The sequence below is a fragment of the Macrotis lagotis genome, chromosome 1, assembly GCF_037893015.1.
Source record: "Macrotis lagotis isolate mMagLag1 chromosome 1, bilby.v1.9.chrom.fasta, whole genome shotgun sequence".
NCBI classification, from domain to species: Eukaryota; Metazoa; Chordata; class Mammalia; order Peramelemorphia; family Peramelidae; genus Macrotis; species Macrotis lagotis.
The window spans coordinates 323878792-323895781 of record NC_133658.1 but is presented as its reverse complement, the minus strand read 5'-3'; the positions used below and the strand labels follow the sequence as shown (position 1 = coordinate 323895781).

At 39.6% G+C, this 16990-nt stretch overlaps 1 protein-coding gene and 1 long non-coding RNA gene across 3 annotated transcripts in view; one reads left to right on the top strand and one right to left on the bottom strand.

Annotated features, from left to right (window-relative positions):
* Positions 1–919, bottom strand: part of LOC141517407 (uncharacterized) — a 78526-nt gene extending 77607 nt beyond the window's left edge. For both annotated transcript variants that reach the window (XR_012476844.1, XR_012476843.1), the window contains exon 1: positions 848–919. This is a non-coding gene — a long non-coding RNA (uncharacterized LOC141517407). The remainder of the gene's footprint in view (positions 1–847) is intronic.
* A 5647-nt stretch (positions 920–6566) lies between these two features.
* The window catches only part of ZBTB43 (zinc finger and BTB domain containing 43), a 30171-nt gene continuing 19747 nt past the window's right edge, over positions 6567–16990 (top strand). Inside the window, exon 1 of the mRNA XM_074211550.1 lies at positions 6567–6654. The gene's annotated coding sequence lies outside the window, so the exon portion shown is untranslated. The remainder of the gene's footprint in view (positions 6655–16990) is intronic.

Below are 16990 nucleotides of genomic sequence, written 5' to 3'. Positions count from 1 at the left end.
CCAAATTCAATCCAATAAATACTTATTAATCATCTCTTATGTATAAAGTTCTGTATAAAGGTTAAACTTTTAAATATGCAGCAGAAAGTCTTACACTAGATGTATCAGGATCCAGTGGGTTTGGAAACAAAAGGTTTTAGAGATAGCTCATTCTCCCTGATCCCTCCAGTCAAACATGTCTTCTATTACTCAAAGAAAAGGAACAAAAGCTTCTTTCTGGTAACCTAGCCTTACTTTTGGTTGCTGAAGGGTACTGACTTTTTAGGCTTATTTAATCAATCAAAAATATGTATTGTGCCAATATTTGACATGCTCTGTACTGGACATTGGAGATCCAAAGACAAAAGTGAAAGAAATGGTTCCTGCTCCCAGAGAGCTAGCTTCTCTCTAGGAAGACAATATGTTCATATATATATATATATATATATATATATATATATATATATATAGAAAGAGATGCAAGGTGAACTGGAGGATGATGGGAAAAGGTGAGCAGCCAGAGGGGTCAGGAAAGGTTCATGTAAAAGTTGGTGCTTGAGTTGAGTTGTAAAAGAAACTTGAGTTCCTAATAAGTGAGGAAGGGGTACATGTCAGGAATGGGGGACAACTAGACAGAAGCATGAAAATAGAAAATGGAGCAATTTCTATGAAGAACAGCAGGAAACAGTTTGGCTGGACCAAATTGTACATGAAGGGGAGTAATGTATACTGAAGTTGAAAAGGTAGTTTATTATATATTACTTCCCTTTATGGTCCAGTCAAAATGGCTTTTCAGTTTCCTTAAGCACTATATTTCATCTCTCTTCTCTGAGAATTTGTATAGGCCTAGAATGCACTCCTGTCTCACCTCTACTGGTTAGGAGAATCTCTGACTTCCATTGGAGTTCAGTTCAAGCAGTACCTTCTACATAAGGCTTTCCTTGATCTCTGCCCCACCCCACCCCCCAGCCCCATTATCTTGGTTTCACTTTATGATGTATTAGTTTTTTCTTTTTTGCTAGGCAATGGGGTTAAGTGGCTTGCCCAAGACCACACAGCTAGGTAATTATTAAGTATCTGAGGTCAGATTTGAATTGAGGTACTCCTGACTCCAGGGCCAGTGCTCTATCCACTGAGCCACCTAGCCCCCCCCCCCCCAATGTATTAGTTTTTAAACATTTGCTCTCCTAAGTGAATGTAAGCTACTTAAGGGAAGGTATATTTCACTTTTTGTTCTGAATCTTCAGTGCCTAGCACAGGGTTTGACAAACACTAGGTGTTTAATTGGGAGCAGGTAGATGGTTCAGTGGTTAGAGTGCTGGGCCTGGTTCCAGAAAGATCTCAGTTCAAATCCAGTCCCAAGACACTTATAAGCCATGTAACCATGGGCAAATCACTTGACCATTGTTTGCCTTTCTCCACTGGAAAAGGAAATGGCAAACCATTCCAGTTTCTTTGCCAAAATTATCCCATGGGCAGCATGGTCTACCTGGTCATGAAGAGTCAGCCAAGACTGAACAACAAGATGACTGCAAGTAATCTTATGTTAGAGGATGCCTTATAAGAAGCAGCCTTGTGGATTGCTGAATCCCATTCTAGGATTTAGCACCTAAAGAACTAAGCCGAACCTAGGTTTCTGGTTCAGAGTACAGAGGTCAAGGGAGACTGGAATAGAAAACCACCTAAAACTACCTCCCTCACCCTACGTAAGATCAGGGATTTTCCTCATAATATACATTTCTATGGTACTTTGAAGTTCATAAAGTACCTTCCTCAAAACAACCCTTGTGGCAGGTAGTGTAACTATAACTATTCCCCTTTCACAAGGAAACCAAGTATTTAAGAGGTGAGGTTGATGCAGGGAAGCATGGGCATAGGAAACATTGTAATTGAAATCAAATTCTGTAATCTTTTACACTGTTACATTCTGTCTGAGTGGGGAATATGTAGAAGGATAAAATATCTCTATGTAGGAGAAGTATCTGTCTAATGCAAAATGTTATCTGTGCCTATCTGAGGGCTCCCTCCCCTGCATGGACCCTGGTGGGATGTGAATTGACTCCTATTGTTCAAAGTGGCTTGGTTGTTAAATGTAGATTCGTCTAGATGGGAGCAGTCTCAGTTTGTTCCTCCTCCTCCAGCTTCTGGTCTTTACCTGACCTCGACTATGCAGTCATTGATGGGTCAACTGGTGTGGCAATCATCCTCCACAGGTAATGACATGTGGGACTTAAAGGTCACTCACTTTGGGACAGGGAAGACCAGCATGTAGCTTGTCTACTGGAGAATACCTAGAGCCGGGTGCTGGAACACCCCCCAAGTGACATCCTTGTACAAACCCATTACAGAAGTGTATTTAAGTCAGGGACCTGGAAGAGAAGCCCTCTTCCTATTTTCATCCTGCAAGGTTGGTGAATTCTCCCTTTCTCTTTCTAAGCTAGTTCCATGTGTTCCCAGACTAGGACCACTGGAGAACCATGGACCTCCAGGCCACATAGCCCTACTGGCTTGAGTTTAAGCCAGATGTTAGGGCTATTTCTCCTTTCCTTCTGACAGTTAGCTCAGCCAGGTCTACCCCCTGCTTCCCTTTTTACTCTCTCTCCCTCAGGCACCTTGCCTAATCCTTTGTTATTCAACCTGTCTTCAAGCAGCTTACTGACTCTCCGGAAAAGTTTTAATCAGTAAATTTGTCGGGTTTGTATAATAAATACTGAGTGGTTTTTAAACTCTAAGGCTAAAATGTGAATTCATTCACTTTAACCAACTCTCACTCTTAAATGGCGATACCAATATTCCCAAAGCAAGGTAACTTGTTCAAGGTCATATAGCTACTTACTTGACAAAACCAAGATCAAACCCAGGCCATCTGACTCCAAATTCAGTGCTTTCCACTACACTAGGACACTAATAATAAGCTTAAGTAGGTCAGAGGAAGCTGGCCAGAATGATGAAGGAACTGGACACCGTTCTCTAGAAGAATGGTTGGAAGTAATTATTTATGGTTTTTTGTTTGTTTTTCAGCTTGGAAATGACTTGATGGGAGGTGGAGGGCAGGACATTCAAGACAAAAAGGAAGAAAAGAAGACATGAATGCCATATTCAAATACTTGTAGGCACTTCATAGTGGAAAGGAATTAAGCATGTCCTTGGTCCCACAAGGCAGAATTAAGAGCAATGGGTGGAAGTTGTAGAAATAGATTTTGGCTAAATGTCAGAGAAAACAAATACAGTCATATTTCTCTCATTTTTTACTAATTTTTTTCTAATAGCACCAAAGATGGTTTAAGCAATAAAAAGTGAAGAAGGGAACAGGGATAACAATTTATATTTAAAATATATACATATAGAAGATGGAAGCATAGACAGAAATAGAGCTAGAAACAAAATAATGGAATGGTGGTTTAAGAATGGTGTCAGGGTTGTTAAGAATAGTGTTAGGGTTGTTAAGATTCAGAATGAACTGAGGCTAGTCAAGAAAGGAAAGGAGAAAAAAATGTTATTTCATTTCCCTTAGAAGATATAGGACTGCTGGTCAGGGTTGGTGCAATATAATAACTGAAAACAGAAAGAGAATAGCATCTCAATTCTATCTTGCTTCTGTTTTGTCTGCTAAGAATTATAACCTGTAGACTAACTAGAACGGACAAAATAAAATGGCTAATAGAGATTTAATACACAATGCAAGAAAAGAGATAGAAAAAGAGCTGTCCTCAAATTCAGGTCACATGGGCCAGGTGATTTTCTCTAGGGAAATCAAAGAGGCAGAAATTGCTGAGCAACTATCAGTGATATGGAAAAAGATCATGGAGAGCCAGGAGAGGTACCTCTGAGCTGGAGAATGGCAAATGTTGTGATTCCTTAAAAAAAAAGTTTGCAAACTATAGATCAGAGAGTTTGACTTCAATTCTTAAAAATATTCTAGAATAAGTTATCAAACAAACTTAATGAATATTTAGTAATGTAGGTTGTGATGACAAAGAAACTGTGATTTAATTCAGAACAAGTCAGGACAGAACAACCTTACTTCTTTTTTTTGACAAAATTTCTAGACTAGTAGAATAGGAAGATGTTATATAGTTTACTTGGAGATTAGCAAAGCATTTGATAAAGCATTTCATGTTATTCTTATGGACAAGATAGTTAAGACATGGGGTTAGATAAAAGGGATTTGGAACTTGATGAATGGTAGGATTCATAGAGTAGTCATTAATGATTCATTGTTAACTTGGAAGGTCTTGAATGGCTCAGCAATCTGGCCCTGTGCCCATTGAATATTTTTTTATTAAAAATGATTTGGATGAAAGCATAGATTAAGATTGTTTGGAAGTTCTCTTTATACAGGGTTATTTTTGCATATATTTTACAAAAGTGATAACACTAGAGATCAGAATCAGACCCTAAAGAATCCTGAAAGACACTCTAAAATGTTGGCTAGAAATTTAAGATGAAATTTAATAAAAGCAAATAACAAACTCTTGGGCTAAAATGTAAATTCATTCACTTTCACCAATTCTTAGTCTTAAATGGTGATACCTATATACAAAAGAATTATTCTTGGATTAAAAAAAAAGCATCTTCACAAATTAAGGACAGAGGAGGCACTATTAGACAGCAGTTTGCCTGAAAAAGATCTAGAGGATTTAGTGGAGTGCAAATTCAACAAATTAGCACTTTATTCAATAAACCTCAGGGCATCCTTATTACCTCCAGGATTGTTGTGAAATCCTGTATTTGGCTAAGGCCTTCATAACCTCATTTTTTTCCTATCTTTCCTGTTGTCCTATCCTTTACACCCCTCCCCCTTCACTTACTCTACAAACCAGGGCCATTAATCTGCTTGCTATTTCTTGCACATGACCCTTTGATCTCATTGCTATCACCTATATACCTGGAATGATCTTCCTCCTCATCTCTATGAGTTCCCTGGCCTCCTTCAAGTCTCAGTTTCTGCAAAAAGCCTTCCTCAGTTTTTGCTATGGTACTTTCCTTCTGAGATTGCTCCCAGTTTGTCTTCTATGTCTCTACACATCGTTGCTTGGGGGTAGTCTTTCCATTAGACTGTGAACCTGAGAGCAGGAACCGTTTTTTGTCTTTCTATCACCATCACTTATCACAGTTATACAGCAGCCATAAAAGCTATTTTTATCTTGGACCCCATTTAGTCTGTATTCTGCTTTTGATGTCTAGAGTACTGAGTTCAGTTCTGGGCTCCACAGCCTAACTTGATGAAACCGTAGTATCCCCGTGCAAGGGCAATAAGAATGGGGAGGGCTGGGGAGAGCCTTCAATGCAGGTTTGAATGAGGATCCGTCTGAAGCTTGGGGAGTTTGGGAAGAAGTAACGGGTGGCTGGGTGGCACAATGGATAGAGCACCGGAGGACCTGAGTTCAAATCCGACCTCAGGCACACCTGGCTGTGTGAACTTGGACAAGCCACTCAACCCCATTGCCTTGCAAAAAAATCTAAAAACAAAAAAGAAGTAACAAGTAACAGCTGCGCCAGTGTTGGGGGGGGGCACCGACTGGAGTGGACCAGGAGAAGAAGAAAAAGCAGGCAGCGGTGGGGTGGACCTGAGATTGTGGATTCCCCCACAGTAAAAGCTGTTCCTCGGGGGAATGCACTGCCTCAGAGGCCGCCCTTCATTTTACATGCGGGGAAACTGAGGCCAGGAGGTCGTGCCTTGCCCAAGGCCGCCTTTGAACCAGGCCGGCTGACCCAAGGCTGACAGGGCTGTGCCCGCTCCGACTTGCTGTAGATTGGAAAGCAGCATTCGTTGGACAAGGGCAGAACTTGGGCAGGACTGAAGGGGAAAGAGTCGTGTTTTGTGTTAGTGTGTGTGTGTGCTGCGTGCGTATGTGTGTGTGTTGTGTGCGTATGTGTGTGCTGTGTGCATGTGTGTGTGTGCTTGTGCGTGTGTGCTGTGTGCGTACGTGTGTGCGCTGTGTGCGTGAGTGCGCGTATGTGTGTGTGTGCGTGTGCTGTGTGCGTATGTGTGTGTGTGCGTGTGCTGTGTGCGTATGTGTGTGTGTGCGTGTGCTGTGTGCGTGTGCTGTGTGCGTGTGTGCGTGTGCGTGTGGTGTATGACGGGCGCCAGTGAGCCGCGTCCGTGCTCGAGTAGCAGTTGCGCGGCCCGGCCCGGCCCCTCGCCCCGCGGCCGGCCCGGTCCCCACTCCGCGGAGGGCGCCCGGGCCGCGGCGGCCGCGCTTCCCGCCCGCGCCGAGGGGCTCCGCTCCGCGAGCCGGGAGCCGCGAGGTGGCCTCCGACCCCCGCCCGGAACGTGCGCGCCCGAGCGCTCCCGCCCCGCCCCGCCCCGCTGCGTACGTGCCGGGGGGCGGTGCCCGTGAGTGGGGTCTGGGCGGACGTGCGAAGCGGCGCGTCTGCCCCGCCTTCTTTCGGGTAACGCCCTCCCGGCCCCGCGCCCGGCCCCGCCCCTCCCGCCCACCCCCGCCTGGCTTCTCTCGGCTTCCCGGCCTCCCTCCTTCTTTCCTACCGGAAGTGCCTGCAAGAGCTTCCGGGTGGGCGCGGGTCTGAGGCTGCGGCGGCGGCGGCTGCTGCTGGGCGGGGGAAGGGGGCCGGTGGGGCCGCACTGGGGCCGGTCGCCTACGGCTGAGGCGGAGGAGGGCGAGGGGAAGGCCGCCGCGGGGCGAGGGAGCGATGTGAGAGGCCGCCGCCCAGGTGAGGCCCGTTGGTCGGGTCGGGGGACGGGAGCCCAGCCTCTCCGAGGCCTGGCCCGGCAGGAGTCGGTCGGAGTTTGGCTCGAGTCCCGGCCGGGGGCGGGGGTGGGGGCTTTGTCCCTGCTCCGGCCTTTGTGGCCGCGGCCGCGCCGAGGACGCCAAGCCCGGGGTCTGGCGGCGCCTGGCCCGGCCCGGCCGGACTGCCGCCCTCCGCTGAAGCGGCGACCCGCCCAGGCCGGGGCTCCCGGGGGCCCGAGAGCTTGACTCGGCGGCCCTGACTCACGGGCGCCTCCGCCCCGGCGCGGCCTCCGTCCACGGAGGAGGCCAGAGTTCTGGGCTTCGGCGTGTGGCCTTGTGCAAGTCACTTTCATTTACAAAGTAAAATAAGGTCGTCTCCGGGGTTTCTCATAGCCTTCGTGTTCGGTCATTCTGTGAGTGGTACGAAGGCATGTTTGTGCATTACCTAAAGCGCACTTCCCTGACAACATGTAGTGTCGGTACCTGTGTGCGTGCATGGTTTGTAGGGTGAATTTAGAATCAGAAGACCCAAGTTGGGGTCCCTCACCTCCGCTTATGGCTCCATGTCTGATCTTGGGCGAATCAGTTCTTTTACTCGCTTGGGGTGTCATTTCCCTCATCTGTAAGAAGAGAGAGAGATTGGCCAGGTGTTCTCGAAGGCCCATGTTTTGCTCTAACGAAACTCATAAAAGGAAAGGACCAGTTCAGAACTTCTGACTAGGGAGGGTTCATTTTGATACACATTGTAGCTCATATAGATACAGAGGATCATAAACTTTGATCTAAAGCCGAGTCAAAGAGCTGCCCTGGAGAAAGAGCATTGTAGAAGTTATAAAAAAGAAATCTTTCAGACAGACCTGGAATGATAAGTTTTCCTACCTGGCATGTGGTTTAGGGTAGTAAAGAAGATAGGGGTTGAAAAAAAGACTAACATTCTTACGTGAAATATTATGTACAGCCTGCGTTTAGTGAGAATCAACCAATCAACTCTGGATTTGGAATCAGGAGATCTGATCTCGTAACCCAGCTCTCCAGCTTACTAATAGTTTAACCTAGAATCAAGACATTTCAGCCCTGAAACTTTTCTCATCTTAATAAAATGGTAAAATGAATGGCTGTACTAAACTATTTCACAAGGAATATTGAGAAAAAAGCAAGAATTTTGTAAATCTTAAAACCTTATAGAAACAATACTTTTTTTCTACACAGTCATGTATAGAAATTTTATTGAATTTAGTGCTTGTTGTATTGACATTAGATGGTTTTACTATTTCCAAACATTAATTTTCATTTAGCATACATATACTAAATTCCTATTGCTGGCTTAACACTGTGTTTCTGCTGGGAAGTATGCAAAAAATAAGTTCGATTTGGTCTCAGCCCAGATGGAGCTTTTAAGAGGCAGATACAACCCAAATGCAAGTGACTATAATACACAGTGGTGTGTAAGAATATTAAAAAGCAAAGTCTAAAGGAAAAAAAGTTTTTATGAAGAGATCATTTTAACATCCAACCATTTGTAAATAGTTTGTATAATAATAATAATAATAATAACTTCAATAGTTTTTATAAGTAAGGCTTACCAAGTGCTGTTGTGAGATTGGTCATATCAAGTATTCCTATATTCGTGGTGCAGATGAAGAAACTCACTCTGTCCTCATAGGTTATTCTCAAAACCCTATTTCTATAATGCTTTAAAGTCTTACAAGTTTTGTCTTCACAACAGCTTGTGAGATAGGTAGGGCAAATTTTATAATCCTTATTTAATAAGTAAGGAAAATGAAGGTCAGAGAGATTCAGCTGCTTGCTTCAACTATTAAATGTTGGAGCCAAGATTTAATGCTATGTCTTCTGACTTCAAATCCAACACTTTCCCCCAGACTCTGACTTTTCTAATGACTTTGTAGACATTAATGTTCAACTTTTTGACAAATGTCATTGGGTGCAATAAATAACAAAGGGAACCTTAAATGACTTTAGTCCTTAGTCCTCAGTATTGACCTCTCACCCCCAATCCTAGTTTCCTTCTGTGACATTGGAATAACTACTTGAATCATTAACTTCATTATGGGAAAGTGCTTTGCAAATGATATCATACTACATGTAGATCTTTACTACTTGTGTGAACTCAGATCTGTCTAAAAGTGGAAGGTGTTCAGGATACAGTGTGTTCCCTATCACTGTAAGGTGGCTCCTAAATAACTTGTAGGAATGTTATAGAAGGAATCCTTGTTAAGTATATGTTTGATTGTCTTACTTCCAAGGTCCTTTCCAGATCTGAAATTATATAAAAAAGAAATCATCTTATTATTGATAAAAACTATAATAACTTTGCATATTCTTAAAAATAACTTTTTGGAATTCACTGACTTTCCATTTCTAATGACACATGTAATCTGGATTCATCCCCAGTCATCATGATCTATAGCTTGTCTCTAGACCTAGATGGCTCTGGAGGAGAGTGGGAGACTTTGCCTCCCATTCAGTTTACTTGCAAGATATCACTTTCCTGATGTCATTGGGCCTCATCAAGAATGAAGGGCAAACTGCAAAAAGATCCAATTACTTTACAAGTATTTTTAAATGGAAATTTTAAAGTGTTAAAGAATCATGGAATTTCAAAATTGAAAGGGACCTCAAGGGTAACTCTTAATTTGTACCTGAACAGGAATTCTTTTTTTATCTAAAAGTGATTGATCATCCAATCTTTCCTTAAGACTTCCAATAAGAAGCCCATTCCCTAGTGAAGGATTCCATTTTATTTGTGAACATTTCTAATCATTAGGAAGTCTTTTCCTTGCTTCAGACCTAGATCTTCCTGCGATTTCCTTATTCAGTGTAACAGAGCAATCCCTTTTTGAAATATAAAATGCTTGAAGACCATTATTTTATCAGTCTGTCAACTTATCCTCTTGGCCTGATTTTCAGAACTCTCACCATGTGATTACTTTTCTAGAAATCCTTAACTTTGTGTTCATAAAATATGGTGGTAGAACTGAGCATGTTCCCTCCCTGTGTGGTAAAACAAGGAATTGATATTTCAGGACTGTAACCTCCCTAGTTTGAAAATTTTTTTAATCACCTCCAAGGGTAGTAAAAATCTGCAGCTGTACCTTTTATAGACTTGCTATAGATTTTGTTGATACCTTTTTTGAATATCATATTCATTTCTAAATATTTACTTCCCTATCCCTTACTTAGTAAACTCCTTGTGTTACTTAGATTAACCATAGCACTTATTTTTTTCCCCTATCCCTTACTCAGTAAACTCCTTGTGTTACTTAGATTAACCATAGCACTTTTTTTTTTTTTAGGTTTTTGCAAGGCAATGGGGTTAAGTGGCTTGCACATGGCCATACAGCTAGGTAATTATTAAGTGTCTGAGGCTGCATTTGAACTCAGGTCCTCCTGACTCCAGGGCTAGTGCTCTATCCACTGTGCCACCTAGCCACCCCCACTTAACCATGGGACTTTAAAATAGAAGCTATATATAAAGTGATGAATCAGGCAGAGCTTCTGGAAAAGTCACAGGTGTAGTTCAAAAGATAATGAATGCCATTTCATATTAGTGTGTTTTGGAGAGACTTGGCTTCAAACTCATGTGGAATATTTTATATAGACAATTTTAATTTGAAAAAGCATGGTGTGTACAAAACTAGATTATAAAACAATTATTGGGTGATTCTTCATTTCACATGTTACATTTAAAATGTGAAATAAAAATTTATTTTACAGTTTTAGGTATTATGTTAAATAAGTAAGCTACAACTGCATATTTGTATATAATCAGGATTATAAACATTAAGTACCTTTGTAAGATGTATTTTCAAAGCACTATCAATAAAGACCCCAGTGGACTTAATGCAATTAAAACAATGTCAAATTCTGTCTATAACCGCCCCCCCCCCCCCACACTGTCTTTTGGGATTCAATGTTAGGCTTTTCTCTAGAATTTCAGTGAGACTTTGTTTTCCCTGTGAAGGAAACTTTTAGGTTGAAAAATGGACCTTTTTATTACCATACTGACATTCAGAATGATTTATTAACTTCCTTCTATGCATACTGTGGTAGGGAATAAGGACTTTGTTTTATGTTTTTTAATTTAAACTCGTAGATGCTTTGAGGGAGCCATTCAAATTGAGTCTTCATTTCAGATACAGAAACTATAGTATTATATCATTATCACAAACTTTTCTTTTTGAATCTTAATTATGTTTACAAATGGAGATTTTTATGATAGTGTCTGAGTCTTATGAAACAGTGAAAAATTTCATCCTAATTTTACTTTATATACTTTGTATGGGGTTAGAGATATTGTTTTCTCTATTTTTATTTTTAAAATTGATATTTCTAAGTTATGTTTTATGTTATGTTTATATGAGGTAGCTAGGTGGCACAGTGGATGGAGTACTATATCTTTCAGTAAGACCTGAATTTAAATTCTCAGGTGATAGCTAGCTATGTGAGCTTGGACAAGTAACTTTTGACTTGTCTACCTCAATTTTCTTCATCTGTAAAATAATAATGATAATAATAATAGCACGTATTTGTGAAGTAAAAGTAAAATAAGGTATTTATAAAGTATTTTGTTATTAAAGAACTATAAGAATGTTAATCATCATCTTTATAATTAAAAAGTTTCATTAGTTTTCTCATGATGAATTCGGATAAGAAACATTAACAAGGATGTGGTCCTAAGAACAAAGGTGCCACTTGAGATTTACAAATAGTATTATTTGTTAATCCTTTAAGTATACTTTATAAGCAAAATATTTTGATGTTGATTTGAAATTCATGTTTTCAAGGAAAGTGTGTATATGCATATATATGTATATATATATATATATGTATCCTAAAAATAAATCAAATTTTCTTACATCACTGACATTAAATCCAATCTGAGAGCCAGAACCTAGTGTAACTCCCTTATTTGCAGACACACACACACATTAATTTTTAATTTGACACTTAAAAATATAGGGCACTTTTCCCTAAATCTTGAAGTATTGGTAGCAGAAGGCTTTTAAAGACAAATACTTCTAAAATAACAATTTACATTTTTTACTGTTTACTATTTACATTCAGCTAACCAGAAAAAGATTAAGAAAAAGAATGGGGCTATTCATTTTGTTCACTGGATAAAAATTTTATAACCAGGAATGAGTTTTATATATCCTGACAATAGCTGGAGACTTGAAAGCAATTTTTTAAAAAGGATGTAGTTTATGTTTCTGAACCTAGTGACATAAACAGCACTAGGGTACTTCTGAATTCTTTCCTTGACTACTTTTTGCATCTCTAGTATTTTTATTGGTAATAAACATATGATAGATAATACCATTGTCTTATTTCAATAAACTATATTCGCTATGTTATTAGTAGTATATAAGGAAGGGCCTGTGATCTGTGCTGTTATGTGTGTTCATATTAGTGTAATCATATAAAATCTCAGAATTCCAAAGGACCACAAGTCATTTAGTCCAACCAGTAAATTCCTCCAATACATATTCAATGAGTAATCCAATCACTTTGACTTCAAGTGATGAGAAACCTGTCACCTGCAAAACCAGTTCATTCCTCTTTTGGACAACTCTCATTGTTCAGAAAATTTTCGCTTATGTGGAGTTGAAATCACTGAAAATTTCACACATTGCTTCTCATTATGCCCCCTGGGATTTCAAGAAACACATTTCCATGAATTATTGAAGTATTAATTATGAGAATCACTATCTCAGGGATAGAACTTTACATAATATAAGGTAAAAATATGCCAAGGTATATCCATATTTTTCTGTTATTTATGTAAAAGGGCTCCTCTTTTCTCTTTAAGGCATTAAAAATAGCTATCAAAGTTTGTTCAGTTTTTGGTTTCAGCCCTAGTCAAGAGGGCCTCTTCTAAAATTCTTCATTTAAAGCTAATTGGGTGTGTGGTAGACACTTAGACTGATCTTAATTGGTAATAGATCCTTTACTGAAGTTCTATCAATATGTTTCATTGTGATATTTTGATGATTCTGTGTATTGGTGACCTAGGATTCACAATTCCTTGTGCCAGTTGTGTCTGGCAGGTTTTACTAAGCTGGAAAAAAATATATATTTGGGCCCAATAATGAACTGCATTTCTGTTGTTCAAGGACTAGCCTTACCAAATTCAGGGAGATTCATTACTAGTTTAGTTGTAGGTTGATGTTTTGTTTTTGTTTTCCCCTAGCATTTCTCAAAGATGGACTGCTAGGTTTTGGGAAGATTGTGGTCTGCATTGGTAGAAGGAGGCAAGTACCCACAATCATGAAATTACAGGACCTTGAAGTGTTGAATGCTTGATAGTTTTTTTGTACTTTGAATTAAATTGGACAACTAAATTGGACAATTAAATTGAAATGAAACCATTTGTTTAACTGGTGGTTTAACTAAGCCATGAAGTAGCTAACATTGCCCAGTATATGTGTTCTATAGACTAATATTGGCCTTATTTTTTATAATTTCTACCAATCTCTAGAGAACTGATACCAATAAACATATCTTTGAAAATATGGCCTTTGACCACACAAAATTATCATCTGTTGAAATAAAGGCAAAAAAATTTGCCTGTTCCTCTCAACTATTACATTGTTGCTTTCTTTAAGAGGTCTGATAGAAAGTTATGTTTGTGGGTAAATTCTGAGTACATAGCTTCAGATATGTGCCTGTGTTTCCTCAACCTAGTGATAATGCAGTAGGGAGGAGGAACTGTGCATATTTTAAGTATGGGTGGATCAGTTTTATGGTAGAGAGAGACTACTACATGGCATATATTGTACCTTAATGGTCTTTTAAAATTTGACAGTGGTGAACCACTTGTCTTGGAAGTACTATTCCAAAGTAGTGCATATAGGTATAGATAATTCTGAAATTGAACTCAGCAGGTTCCCCTCTACCCTTTCCATTCTGTTTACCCCTTCTCACTTTCTCAAATGTCAGGTTTTCCTCATTCTGAATTTCTCGTTTACTGAACTAGTCTTTTAGACTCCTTCCTCTACCCCAACATTGAATCAGATACCTAGTGTTTTTGGCTTTGTCTCTGCAGTAACTTACTTCCATTGGCCTCTTTCCTTTCTAATCCTACAGCCAACACCTTCATTTCTTCTATATAATCTTTTTATATAAACTCTGGAAGGAACCTTAGGAATTATCTCAATTTGTTTTTTTCATTTTGCAGAAGACAAAACTGAGGTCCAGAGATAGAAATATGAGACAAAGTCAGCATACCATTCCTGAACTTGGGGCTTTAAGTTGAGCACTCTTTTCATTATACTCTGCTCACTTACTGACCTGTTAACTTATCAATTCTATATGCTATGCATGAATTAAGCAACTGTTTTGTGAATGGCACTATTTTATTATAGGGATACAAAGATGAAAAACCATTCAGTACTTATCATATCTTTAAGGATCTTTTTATGGGGGTTATGGAAAACTGTCATGTGGCAACTCTTTTTGTAATATTAGCTAATCTATAGCCAGGGCAGAAAGAAAGCATATACACAAATAGTTCTTGTGCAAATTAGAATGAGTTCATAGGAGAGTTTCAATGGGGAGATGAAAGATTTGAGGATGGGGTAGGATCACTTCTAGTTAGGGAATTGAGGAAGATGAAGATGTTGGGGGAAGATATAACAACTGAACTTGACTTTGAAAGAAGATCATGGTTTCAACTGGCAGGGATGTAGAAGAAATCTTCCAGGCATAGAGAATTGGTAAGATCCATAGAGATTAGAAAGGCAAGATGAAATGGTGCAAACAGTTAGTTTAGTTTGATTGGAAAGTATTGTGTATAAAAAAAGGGAGGGGACGACTAGATCCAGATTATAGAATATCTTGAGAACAGATAGATTTGATGTTAGGAAAAACTTCCTACCAGTTAGAGCTACCCAGAAGTGAAATAGACTGCCTTTGAAGTATGTTCCAGACAGGGGCAACTAAGTGATGCAGTGGATAGAGCACTGGCCCTGGAGTCAGGAGAATCTCAGTTCAAATCCAGCTTTCAGTCACTTGACACTCACTAGCTGTGTGACCTTGGGTAAGTCCCTTAATCCTGATTGTTTCTTATTGTTTCTTATCCAGGGTTATATCCACTGAATCCAGATAACCCTAGTGGAGAAAGTGAGACTGGTGACATAGCACCCCTTACTTAAATCCAATTCACGTGCTTGTCATGACATCACCTCCTTGATGTCATGGTCTTCTTCGAGAATGAAGGACAGAGAGGAACATTATTATCATCATGATGTTCCAGGCACTATATTAGATATTCCCTGATCTCAGGAATCTTACAAGAATGCTTTTGGGAAAGGCATCATGTACATAAACATAAATGCAAATTACCTATGGAGTTTTTTTCAGGGAAGAAAAACTGGGAAGTTGGACTTAATGTAGAAAGTGTCATTTGAGCCATGTCTTCAAAGAATACAAAGATTCTGAAAGGTGGAAGTGAGGGGAATAAGTTTAGGAGTCATAGGAGAGATGGGATGATAGCAGATTATGCTGGGTTAAAGGCATTATAGAGTTATTAATCATGAAAGTTGAACACTTGTTCAAGATCAAAGTTGTCATCATTTCTGAAAGTGATGAAAGTAACTGAAAGTGGAGGAATAAACTGAGTGGATTGAGAAAAGGACGATTAGGATGTGAGAGATCACCAGTATCCTTAACATAATGGCTTGTTGAGAAAGGAAGGAGAATGCTTTTGAAGACAGTAAATAACAAACATCTGGATTTTGATTGGGTGAACCTCAAAGAAGGAGAGTTTGCTGGGTGACTTTGGCACAGTATTTGGAAGTGTCCGTGACTTCTGTTTCATTATATTGTAAAATATGAAAGAAAGTGCATCCTGTACTGCAGAGAATGACCAGGGATGCAGTGTCAACCAGAAGTTAATAGGATTAGCACAAGAGGAAAAAATGCCACAAAAGGAGAGTGAACAATTAGTAATAGAACAGGAATTCTAGAGCTGAAGTGAGGCATTGAAGATGTCCTGTTATGCATTGGGGTTGAGAGATCAGGAAGTTTTAGTGGACTATGTGTGAGATAGAGTTTAGGGCAGTTAGATATTCATTGTCATTTGGATTGGGAGAAATAAGGATGAATAAGAGTTTTAAAGACTGGGTCTAAGCAGGGTAGTGATCTCTGCTGATTGATGGCAGCTGAGTACCATACTCTCCCTCTCATTCTTTCAGTTCTATCTTCCTGACTCAGTGGTTCTACAAGGCTCATAGATAGTTATGTCCCTTTTAATTCCTTCCTTGGGACTTAAGGGTTTTATTTCTGTAGTATTGCTTTCATCTGAAGGTTCTTCTCAATCATGAATGTCCTCTTAAATTTTCCCCTTAAAATATAGTAAACTGAATTGAACATAGTATTTCAGCTACTGTCTCACCAAGACAAGATTTCCTTGAAAACTAAGATCCGATTGCTATATTACACTATTAACTCAGTTGCTTGCAGTCTAATAAAACCCCTTTCTTGTTAGTAAGTTTCATCTTAGTATATTTGACTCAGTGATCTTTTTGAATCTTGGCACTATCACATTGTACATTAGCTGTCCCTCTCAGCTTTGTGTCACTTTAAGACTGAATTTAAAATAATGGAAGATCAAGTGTATACATAGGTCATCAGAACTCTCCATTGGAGAACTCCCAAGTTGGCATCATATTACTGATAGAAAACTCTTTGGACTCAGGTGCTCACCTGGTTCTGAATTCTCCCAATTATGTCATCCTTATGTCTACTTATATTTTTCTCCAGATTTATATATGGGGGAGCTAGGTGGTACAGTGGATAGAACACTGACCCAGGAGTCAAGAGGACTGAGTTCAAATTTGGCTTCAGACATTTAATAATTACCCAGCTATGTGACCTTGGGCAAGTCACTTTTGCCTTGCAAAAATTTTAAAAATGCATAAAATTAAAAAAGAATCATAACAGACTTGGCTAATTATTTTGCCAAAATCTAGATAAAATATATTTATAGCATTCCTCTCTTCTACCAACCTAATAAACCTGTTAGAAAAAGGAATTGAAGTTAGACATGGCCTTTTCTTGATGAAGCCATAGTTGTTCTTTATGTCTGTTGTTTCTTTTCTTATTAATCATACTTTGACATCATCAACTCACTGACCTGTGGTTGTAGATTCTATTCTCATAGTTTTTTTGTTTTTTTTTTTGCAAGGCAAATGGGATTAAGTGGCTTTCTCAGGGCCATACAGCTAGGTAATTATTAAGTATCTGAGACCGGATTTGAACCCAGGTACTCTTGACTCCAAGGCCAGTGCTTTATCCAC